Below are 12,511 nucleotides of genomic sequence, written 5' to 3'. Positions count from 1 at the left end.
CACTCAGAAGACAGGCGTGAAGTTAAAATATGTTAAAGCTATTTCGTCTGATAAGTGAGGAGTTGAAGACCAATTCTAGTCCTCTTCTCCTTCTCAGTCTTTAGTTGTAAATAAATTTTGGAACGAGGAACTAAACTTAACAGGGTAGGGGATGTACAGGAATCCTTGTTTTGAACATCCTCTTCGATGTCTTAAAATTAAACAGCGAACATACAAGCTTTTAACTTACTGTACATCTTTAAGCGACAGTCACGTCAGTATTTTAACGATATTAGCAGATCTTTTTCCTGCGTATAAAATAATGTGCCGTACCATAATGACAAATATGTTAAGACAAATCCAACGATAGACAGGAAGACAGCCTTAGAAACAATCTCATATGCTGCTTGAAATACTCCATGAATAGCCCCATTTACAATATTTAAAGTAAGTTTGGTGAATTCAAAGACAATCTTCACGAAATAGTCCATAATAGTAACATCGTAACCGACATTATCGGTAGATTAGAAATATTAAAATATATCTAGAATAAAAGTAACCTTTATTAGGTTTTTGTGAATTTGTAAAATGTCATCTCTCAATTACCCAGCATGTTACAGTATGTCAAATATTCTACAGTCAAAATGACATACTTAATGTCACATTCTCTTTATTTTTATGAAGTTTAAATTAAAGGAGTACACAAAAGTGTTTACTTGGGATAAAAGAGGTTTGAGGTATTTTATTTATCTTTCATTGACATTTTATTTTTTTTATGATAATGACATTAATAATTAATTAATATAAGCTTTCAATATGTAGATCCATTACTGTTTATATAATACTCAAATGTTTTTTTAAACTAGCTGTCGACCGCGACTCCGTCCGCGCGTAATTAAAAAAACTTAATTAGTAGCCTATGTTTTCTTCCAGACTATGTTCTATATTAATGCCGAATTAGCTAGATAGAATAAAACATTACTAGTATTATTAAGAGGGACGATTTGATTGTTTGTTTGTTTGCATTGAATAGGCTCCGAAACTACTGAACCGATTTAAAAAATTCTTTCACAGTTGGCTACTTTAACTGTAGGTCCTATAGGCTATATTTATTACTAGATTTTAATTTTAATTCCGCGTCGACAAATTCGCGGACAACAGCAAGTAGATAAAACAATTTAGTTGTTTAGTTCATTAGAAATAAATAAGTAGGTAATTTTCAACAGCAAAAATTATAAGCTTTGGTTAGTATAAAATATGAAGTTTTATAATAATTTTATAAAATATGAAGACTCGGAAAGTTAAAAAGTTTTAATCAGGATCTCTGGTACCGTAATTATTCTTTTTTTCTTGATTATTATATGCCTACATTTCTTAATAAAAATTCCTGGATAAGAAAAAAAACAGCTAAATACGTAACGTAATTATCCTATAATTCTAAACGAAAAATTCGTTTGTGAATTTTAGTAACTGTTTCTTTCTGCTGAAAACAATTTCAAATTCGAAATCAAACAAAAGAATATCAAATGTATTATTTTCTCATTTAAAATAGATCGTCTTTTATTAGAACTTAATTATTTTTATCTGTATTTGTTATCTAAAACTCTCGTAATCCCTTCTATCATTAAGTCGGGATAAAGGGATTTTGTAAAAAATGGATTGGATTTCTAGTCGGAAGTCCATTCTTTATCAATGTTACAAATTTATGGTATAAACTTTGTTAATTACCGTGTAAAAATATTTTATTTATGAAAGAAACTTTAAGCTATCATTTATGTTATTTACTTCCCGCATAATTGCCTTGATAAATTGTGGTAAATTTATTTTTTCCTTTGTATACGTTTTTACAATTAAACCGTTCTTTAACGGAGCCTATTTTTAAAGAATTTAAAAGAGTATATAACTTGAAGTAACTTGTAATGAAAAAATTCTTTCAAATCCAAAAGCTACGTAACACAATGTTTAATTTAATTCCGAAAAGTAAAGTTTTTTCAGTTGGAGCTTTTTACGCAGCTATCAAATGAACAAATAATTTAGTTCGCTATGAAAATAAATAACTATATCTTAATGTATTTCTGGGAATGATATTGTTTTAGCGAGCGGTTAATTGACTGAATTAACGTTATATTTCCTAAAGAATGACTATATTCATTTGTGAACGAGCTTCTATGTGAATTAAAAATTAAAGTTCAAAACAAATTATAAAGACATCGTTTTTATATAAAACTAGCTTTGGCATGCAACTCCGTCCGGTTTAAATAAAAAAAAAAAAAAAAAAAAAAAAAAAAAACGTTTAATTATCCTGTGCGCTATTCCAGGTTTTAATCTATCTGCCAAATTTCATCCAGATCCCTATAGCCGTTCTAGAGTTACGTGATAACAAACATCCAAACATTGAAACATTCGCGTTCATATAATATTAGTAAGATTGTGCACAGGGTAGACGTTTTAAGCGTACAATGGTTTTCTTGAACTGTTTAATAGAAAATTCACACTATATAACTATTTGTTTAAACGGTTACAGCAAAGGAGTGGAACAATTTAACCGGCGTCAGAGTTTCAGTCAGGCTAAACTACCGTGTAGTCTTTCAACCACATCACCACTTAATATTCATAAAACTTTAAGTATGTTATAATATAATAATTGATACATTAAGTAAAATTTTGAAATAGTACGAAAATTTTAATAAGAGTCGCCAAGTCAGGATGGCCGAGCGGTCTAAGGCGCTGCGTTCAGGTCGCAGTCCACTTCTGTGGGCGTGGGTTCGAATCCCACTTCTGACAAAAATAACTTTATTTTAGAATTTGAGTTTATCTAGCGTCAAGCAGGTATTTGACCTAAATAAATAAATGGGGCATTTCAATTTACATACGCCTATCAACTTCTCTGATACTGTCATCGTTGCATTAAAACTTGGATAACTTATGCATCGCGTTCAAATATATACAACTTTATTCATTTCTTAAGAACTTCAAACTTGTCTTATAAGTTGTAAAGTTGAAAAGAAGTTGAACTTCAGTTTGATTTCTAATACAGAATTGTTCGGTTGTTCCAGTGAAACATTTAGTAGCTAGGCTAGGCTTAGCACAAAATCAAACGTGAAGCAAACTCAACTTTGTTTTGGTAATTTAATTTATTTTTGGGCCTTTTCAATGATTTTCTCGTTAGGCTTTGGCGTAATAAATCTAGTTTTACACAAAGGCGTATCATAGACGTTAAATTGACGGAAAGATTGTCGGCATAACCTCCTTTCGGCGGAACCTTTAATCTGCCCACCAGCCAACTGACCTGATCAACTTAATGATACAAATAGAGGTCGAAGCTATATTTAAACTTAATTAAAGACGATGTGCTTCATAAAACCAACTATAGAGAAATTTCTTTAGCTTTAGCTGTGTACAAAATTTAATACAGTAAGATGAGGACAACAAGATACTAGCTGTGGCCTACGACTCCGTCCACGCTAATTAAAAAAACACTTAATTAGTAGCCTAAGTGTTCTTCCAGACTATATTCTACACCGATGCCTCATCAAGATCCATTGAGACGTTCTGGAGATACCTTCAAACAAACATCCATTCATCTAAACTTTCGCATTTATAATATAAGTATGATTAACTAAGTTAATATGTTTATAAATGGTATATAAAATTAATTTATTAATAGGAGAAAACATTTTCAATGAACGTATCGGAAACCAAAAGAATGAAACTTCGTATGAATATCAAATGTTGTTTTGATGTTTTTGAAAGCACAAACATATTTACTAAAGTTAATAAAGGTTTCATTTTCCGATACCTTATGAACTTCAAGGAAAACAAATCAAGGCAAGGAAATGTTTTTTTTTAAACACTATATAGTCATCATATTATTACAACTACACTAAACTTACAATCGTTTATTAGAAGAAAATGTAAAAAATATAAAAAAGTATTACAACTCACTGTTGCAGTTCCATTTCCTAAGATCTCGAATCAGTAAGTACGATAATTTCACTTTCGGTACGTAATTTCTTCAAGTACGGAATTTAACGATATAATTCCACCATCACCATTCTACCATGGGACGTTCAGACATACGGCTGGAATCCATCCTTATGTAGTAGACATGCCACGCGTTCGAACGAAAAAGTTTGAATCATCGTTCCTTGTGCGTACTGCTAAGGATTGGAATAAGTTGCCGGCGTCAGTTTTTCCGTCCAAGTACGATGTGGGGGCCTTCAAGAGTAGAGTGAATAGGCATCTACAAAGCTAGCGCGTACCATCATTAGACCACATCTTCACCTCATCGGGTGAGATCGTGGTCAAACGCTAACTTTTTCAATATAAAAAAAAAAAAAAAAAAAAAAAAAAAAAAAAATAAAAAAAAAAAATAATAATAAATTTTGTTTTTAAATCATTAGAATATCTTTTTATATGCAGCTAACATAATAACTGCACAGATTCCAGTTACAGCGAGATTTTCTACTGTATACGCGCTAGAGCTGTTGGCAGCCTCTCTTGTGTACCTGCAAGTTTTAATGAGATTATATAAAACATACTCACGGTAAACTGAAACTATAATTCATTATAATGTACCATAACTTCGATAGTTACAGAGATTGATTATTAAAAAGTAAAATTAATAAATATTTTATGTCAATCTTTAAATCTAACACAATTTTTTGCAAAAAAAAAAAAAACTACTCCGATGCCAAAAGGTTGGAAAACTCCGTTGAAATTATTAGTTTTACATATTTACGATTTGTGAAAATTCGTAGTTAACTTTTTTTTAATCTGTGTGTTTTGAAATTGGTAAAGTTTGGCCGTTGATTGTGTACAAATGAGGTAACTTGTGAAACGTAAACAAAAACTTTGGGGTCGAGATTAAATCCGAAATTCTGAGTTTGGAGCTAACCGTAAATTATCATCAGCTTTATTAATCTACAAGCCCTATAATATATTCTAATTTCTAAGTTATCGCTTGATTATTTTGGACTTATGAAATATAGTCAATGCTACTTCCAGAGCAGATTAACTGTTGCTTGAAAACCCCACTTAATGCATCATAATGAGAAAATCACGACTACCACTCAGAAGACAGGCGTGAAGTTAAAATATGTTAAAGCTATTTCGTCTGATAAGTGAGGAGTTGAAGACCAATTCTAGTCCTCTTCTCCTTCTCAGTCTTTAGTTGTAAATAAATTTTGGAACGAGGAACTAAACTTAACAGGGTAGGGGATGTACAGGAATCCTTGTTTTGAACATCCTCTTCGATGTCTTAAAATTAAACAGCGAACATACAAGCTTTTAACTTACTGTACATCTTTAAGCGACAGTCACGTCAGTATTTTAACGATATTAGCAGATCTTTTTCCTGCGTATAAAATAATGTGCCGTACCATAATGACAAATATGTTAAGACAAATCCAACGATAGACAGGAAGACAGCCTTAGAAACAATCTCATATGCTGCTTGAAATACTCCATGAATAGCCCCATTTACAATATTTAAAGTAAGTTTGGTGAATTCAAAGACAATCTTCACGAAATAGTCCATAATAGTAACATCGTAACCGACATTATCGGTAGATTAGAAATATTAAAATATATCTAGAATAAAAGTAACCTTTATTAGGTTTTTGTGAATTTGTAAAATGTCATCTCTCAATTACCCAGCATGTTACAGTATGTCAAATATTCTACAGTCAAAATGACATACTTAATGTCACATTCTCTTTATTTTTATGAAGTTTAAATTAAAGGAGTACACAAAAGTGTTTACTTGGGATAAAAGAGGTTTGAGGTATTTTATTTATCTTTCATTGACATTTTATTTTTTTTATGATAATGACATTAATAATTAATTAATATAAGCTTTCAATATGTAGATCCATTACTGTTTATATAATACTCAAATGTTTTTTTAAACTAGCTGTCGACCGCGACTCCGTCCGCGCGTAATTAAAAAAACTTAATTAGTAGCCTATGTTTTCTTCCAGACTATGTTCTATATTAATGCCGAATTAGCTAGATAGAATAAAACATTACTAGTATTATTAAGAGGGACGATTTGATTGTTTGTTTGTTTGCATTGAATAGGCTCCGAAACTACTGAACCGATTTAAAAAATTCTTTCACAGTTGGCTACTTTAACTGTAGGTCCTATAGGCTATATTTATTACTAGATTTTAATTTTAATTCCGCGTCGACAAATTCGCGGACAACAGCAAGTAGATAAAACAATTTAGTTGTTTAGTTCATTAGAAATAAATAAGTAGGTAATTTTCAACAGCAAAAATTATAAGCTTTGGTTAGTATAAAATATGAAGTTTTATAATAATTTTATAAAATATGAAGACTCGGAAAGTTAAAAAGTTTTAATCAGGATCTCTGGTACCGTAATTATTCTTTTTTTCTTGATTATTATATGCCTACATTTCTTAATAAAAATTCCTGGATAAGAAAAAAAACAGCTAAATACGTAACGTATATTGTAAAATCTTGTACCCGTTAAGTTAAATCGGGATATAAAGATCGCGCTCTTCACGATTATCAACTTTATTAATGAAAAAACTTTTTAACATAATGAAATCTATACGCGTCAATTGAATTACTAATATTTACATGCGTAAATTTTAGATATCTCATAGTTATTTACTTTGGAAAATCAAAGAGACGATTTTTTTATATCATAAGGTGGCAAACGAGCAAGCGGCCACTGGAATTTGCCGAAATAGCGAGGCAATCACTGCCCATAAACATCAGCAATTGCAGATGTGTTGCCTACCTTTAATCGACGAAGGAGGGGACGCACGGAAAGAGAATATTTCCCATTCATATGCGTCACCTCATGTGCCAAATCCCTATCCCTTCCTCATAAGAAAAGGGTGGGAAGAAAAGAGGACTAATATTAGGCTTCCGGCACGCTCATCAGACGAAACACGGAATTGGTTTCACTTCACGTTTGTCTTCTGTATGATCGAGGTATTGCACGGGACGAGCCGATCCATTGGTGGAACATATGTTTTTGTTGCTGGCGTTTACCACTGTTGAAATACAAATTAAAAACATTTAGAATTAAGCGTACTGGATGTTATGCAAATAGAGGCATAGTTTGAGACTGGTTATGACAACAGACACGAAATCACTATGAATATGTATGAGAGGACAAACTCTAACATTGCAAATAAGACCAACAGCAGCTTTGTGTTGATTAAATCTGAATTCAATTATTTGGAGATCAAATTAATATATTTAAGCATATATTTGTTTAATAGAAATCATGACAATCACAGATAGAGTAATATTGTCTTTCTCATATTTTTTTATCGATTGGCAATGATGCTCTTCCACAGTTAGATTCATAATAAATTCTTTTTACCCTTTTTATTCTGTAAAAGGTTAATCTTAAAGACTTTTCATAAAAGTTTAAGGCACTGAAGTCAAAAAGTCAAAAGTTTAATGTATCAACTAGTTACTATGGCTGTAAAAATTTCTTTTCCTCTCAGGTAATATTTATGAACAGGATAAGTTTCAAAATAATTTCTTAGTAAGTATTGAAACAAGTAACCTGTTTCAAGGAACGTATGAAAGCTTTACTTGAATAACTAAAACTTTCTATTTGCACCGACTTTTCACCTTTTGAATGTGTTTCAATAAACTGTTCACTTGATATACATAACTTTCAATGTACGCTTTGATTTTATTTCAAAGACTTTTAAGTTTAAAAGTTTCATTATTATTGTAGTTGGCTCTTTCTAGCTGTATACAAACTTTAAGTTTTGTTTAGTACAACTTAGAGTTTTTCAAGTTAAAGGTAAGAGAGCGATTAGAGGAAACCTTCTTGAAAGTACTTAAGTTCAACGGTTCCCTTGAGAACCTCAAGCTTTGATTATATAACAGCTTAGTATTTACCAGTTTATTGGCCACTAGCTGTTCTCCGCAACTTCGTCTTCGCAGTTTTAAAAAAAATCTAGTAATAAATATAGCCCATATTACCCAACAATAAAAGAATTTTTTCAAATAATTTCAAATGTTTTCGGAGCCTATTCAACTCAAACAAACTATTCTTTAATAAAATTACTATAGATTGTTTAAAGTACTCCGTGTACAGAGGCACTTATTTTACTGTAAAATTTTGACACTTATTTTTTTGTTCTATGGTGAAAATACAGTTCGAATTAAGGGACCCCAAGTTAAAAAGATTTTAATTGGAAGGTTAATATAATGAAATAAAGCAACACAGATGTAAAATTGGGCTTAGAATTTGGAATCGAGAAAAAAAAATAAAGGTGCGAGGATGGAATAACCTTTGGCAATAAATGTATTAACCCCATGGGCTGTTAGCGTCCGTTTCGCAATCACCTCATTTGTCAGCGTCCTCTTTTGATTCCGATCTCCCTTACGTATCATAAATCAGTATTCTGAAGTAGTGTTACAATATAAATTACAAAAGGTTTTGCGAAAAAAAAAAAATTCGCTAAAAATGCTTTCAATTCTATGCCCTGTGTTCTATTGGTACTGTAATAGCAAAGGTGATTTAAACAAAAGAAAAGTAAACGAATTGTCTAAAATGCATCATAAAATTTATACTTTTACAAATTATTATGCACTAGCAGTCGCCCGCGACTCCGTCCTCGCGGAATTAAAAAAAAAAACTATCAGTAGCCCATGTGTTCTTCCAGACTATGCTCTACATCTTTGCCAAATTTCATCAAGATGCGTTGAGTCGTTCTTTGTTTTAAAATAACCTACGCTATTTGAAGCGCAAGTAAAATCTGAATAAAATAAAACTAATAAAAAAAAAACTTGAGAGGTGTCAAGGGACACCCGGATGGAACGAAGTTCCTTTCGATTAATTAGTGAAGGAACCAATGTTTATTCTATGAATAAAAAACTTAAGTCTTCACAAGAAGTACATTTTATTTCTATGAATTTTCGTTATATATTGTCACGTCGTTGCCATGGTGAAGTAGCGCTCATTCGTCGTTAACATACTTACTATAGCAAAAAGTGTCGTGACAACTTTTCGTAAGAATTTTTTCCGTCTAGCCCCCTTTCACAACGCGCGATAAGGAACTTCGTTCCAAAACAAATACATTAATGTACATTCGAAACATCAATAAGAGTTAATTTTATTCTACGATTAAGAATCTGTAGTAAGAATAGAAGTACGTTGACTATATTCGTCGTGATATTTTAAACTATCATCATAAATCCATACAGCGTCAATCATGTGCATGACACATGGTATTATTAACGTGTATACTTCATATGTTTACGACAACTGCGCGGGGGAAGTTTTGAGGGCAACGATCAAACTAACATTTTTAACTGGGACTTAAAATTGTTCTAAGGGATAGTCAACTGTTTCTTAAATTAAATCGTTTAGAAAGTTAACTAAACTTATCTAGTACGAAATACCCATAATTAATTGAATAATTACAACTTATTATAAAATTATTAAAACATACGAGGATATTCAACATGACATATGTATAAGCTGCTCAGTAAAAATTATAAAACGTTACGCAAAAATACATTTCATCGTATGTTTTCGATTAACTCATAAAGTGATTTAACTAAAATATTGTTATTGCAGATTAATTTGTCCGTGTATTTCTAAAGCAACGCAACGGCATGTTACTAACATTAAATAAAAGAATCGAGAGAAAAGTCAACGAATTTTTTACTACATTTTACATTATTTTTATGAAAATATGAGACATCCAACAAACTCTAGATGAGATGTTCAAACAAAAAATTCATATTCAACTTTGTGATTCGGAAGTGTATATTTTTATTCAGTCCTTTGTAACAAGTGATGAAATGAGATTCAATTTGAAAGTCAACAAGTGTTAAAGTCAACATTTCCATCCAGTTACAAGACGTCAACCTTTACCCTGCTACCTTTACACTCACGAATATTGTTCTGTTATTCGGGACGTTTGTGAATTTTTCGTTTGATTTCATTATATTCTTTTGAAGTGACGAACCTTTTTTATTCTTTTATGTTTTGTTTGTAATCGTACTGAAATAAAAGGTTTATAGCATTTGGTTAATAAAATAAGAATTCTGGAATTTGGAACACATTGATGGTGTATTTGAAAGGGTTTCAAAAAGTCACCGACTTTTAATTTGTTTTTTGTTATAGAGTGAAGATTAAAAATAAAGTCGCATGGAGGATCTAATCCTGCATTTAAAAACATACTGGAACAAAAATTACAAGCAATTACGTGATTTATTTGACAAACCTATCAAAGTGATATAAATTTTTCTTCTATAACTCCAAATAATACGGACCTTCTTGAAAACAGGAAAGACATAAATCTATTGTAAGTTAGATAAATCTTGTGATTTGTAAGGTACTCGTATCAGAAAAACGAAAACGTCAATTACAATATACGCTGACGACATCTTTTAGTTTTAAGACTTCTATTCATCACTTTGATTTATTTACGGTGTTTTACGGTGGTTACTATGAAAGTCGTATTGATTACTACTTTTGTTTTACTGAACAAGAAGAGGATAAACTTAATGTAGTACAAATATGTTCCAGCAAATACCCTTTTTTAATATTATGTTTCAAATTTTATCCACATAATATAGCGTTATTATGACTACTAATACGTTCAATAAAGAAGAAAATTACATTCAGGTATTGTTTAGTCTTAAACTAGTATAATTTTAAATTTATGATCGGATATTTTGAGTTTAAGCGATTGAATTGAATAGTTTACTTAAATTGAATGTTAGCTTAACGTTTGAACTAATTTTCTATGTACGAAGTAATTTTTCTGGTGTTTTAAAATAATTTTTAATATCGACATAACATTTTATAATAACAGATAAGGATGTGCTCATCAAAAATCAATAAAGCTTGTTTAAAATAAAAGTCTATTTGTACATTGTTATTTCACCAATATTTTACTATATTAGTCATAGTTAATATTACCTTAAAACAGAGTTAAAAGAATACATTATACTTGTACTTTTCAAAAGACTTTCGTCTCAATACGCAGTGAAACGGACCAGCTGTCATAACTTCAAACAAAAACTAAATCCGCGCTTTTAAAGTGTTATTATAATTTATCGACATTTGAATGTCGACTTCGGTTTACTACGCATTCATAAATTAGAGATATGTTTGAAATGAAATCGTTCGACCTCAATTATTTATCGAGCTTTACGCGTTACGTTAAAAGAAGCTTTTATGTTTACGGATTTCGGGAAAGATTTTCAGGTGAGCTTTATGAAAAAATAATACGAGTACGTTTGATTGTTTGGAAATCTTTTGTATAATTGTGCCTTTTTTAGATCAATAATAATAACATTTTTTATTCTATGTGTATTAAAGAAAGCTTTTAAATGTCCGTCAGTCAGGTTGTATCGACCTTATTTATTTGTTTAATTGTAATACTTCTCACTAAGTTCTTCAATTTAATGTACAAATTGTAATGCATGCAGCTTTTAAATGAATCATAAAATATACGAAAACTTATTTTAAACAAAAAATATATAGAAATATTTCGTTATGAAGCTTTACAAAATTCGGTAAGACTTACAAGTAAAACCTATGTAACATTATTTAGTTTGATGAAGAATATGACTAATTTTTTATTTGTACACGTGCTCCAAACTTTTAACAACTTATAGACAATACCATATTAAGAGTGCAATAACCCCATTTAATGCGAAATGTCAATTCAAGTCACCAGAAACCGCACCGTCCGACCGACAATCAAATAAACAAATTGTATGAACGTGAATAAATAAGTATGCAAAAGCGATTAGTGGTTTCGTTTATTGCAAATTCTTCGCTGGTCCCGACTGGTCACATAAAAGGGCACCATCAAACGGCAGCGTGTATCGCGAATATAAATACGAGCGGACTCCGGAGTGTTTAGCAAGCGAGACACGTCGACGGAACTCGAAATTTCTACGGAGAGGAAATGACAACAGTTACATGTGCAAGATGTAGTTGTTCTGTGTGTTGCAAATCAATTTACTGGCAGGAAATTCAATTTATAACGTTAAACTAACGAAGTTAAATGTATTATTCTTTCTAGATTTTGTATGGAGGTTGTACTGAGAGTAAAGACGTAGAATAATCTAAATTTATGTCTGATTTGTGACAGTAAATGATTTTTATACGTAAGTTAATTTAAGTCCTTATCTTTACTTTATAATTATAAAGGCAGCAACGCATTATTTTAAACAATTACAACTTCTATGAACTAAAATTTGAAATAAAATAAAGATAATGTAAAGGATGACAATATGTTTCGATACAAGTGTCAAAGCAATGCAAACCTACAGTTAAAGGGAATGTAGTTTAAAAACAACGAAAACAAAATGACATACACGAGTTATCTTTAGAACGCATATTTACAATAGCATTAGAAAATGAACACAAGAACACAAAGGGGATTAAAATTTAAAGTAAAAGTGTGTCGCGATATTTGTACGTGGGATTAAAATTATTATAGTCGGTGTGGTTTTTATCTCGCGGGATGATTGCTGACCTCGTGGTTGACATTAACGATTGCTT

General features: G+C 30.9%; 1 non-coding gene across 1 annotated transcript; it reads left to right on the top strand.

The window, feature by feature from the left end:
• The first annotated feature begins 2,679 nt into the window (after window positions 1-2,679).
• Window positions 2,680-2,763, top strand: Trnal-cag. The gene has a single exon. It is a non-coding gene; the product is annotated as a tRNA-Leu (tRNA).
• Window positions 2,764-12,511: the final 9,748 nt, after the last annotated feature.

This window comes from Papilio machaon, chromosome 14, assembly GCF_912999745.1.
Source record: "Papilio machaon chromosome 14, ilPapMach1.1, whole genome shotgun sequence".
Classification (NCBI taxonomy): domain Eukaryota; kingdom Metazoa; phylum Arthropoda; class Insecta; order Lepidoptera; family Papilionidae; genus Papilio; species Papilio machaon.
Note: the sequence above shows the minus strand (reverse complement) of the source record. Positions and strands in the feature narration are given on the sequence as shown.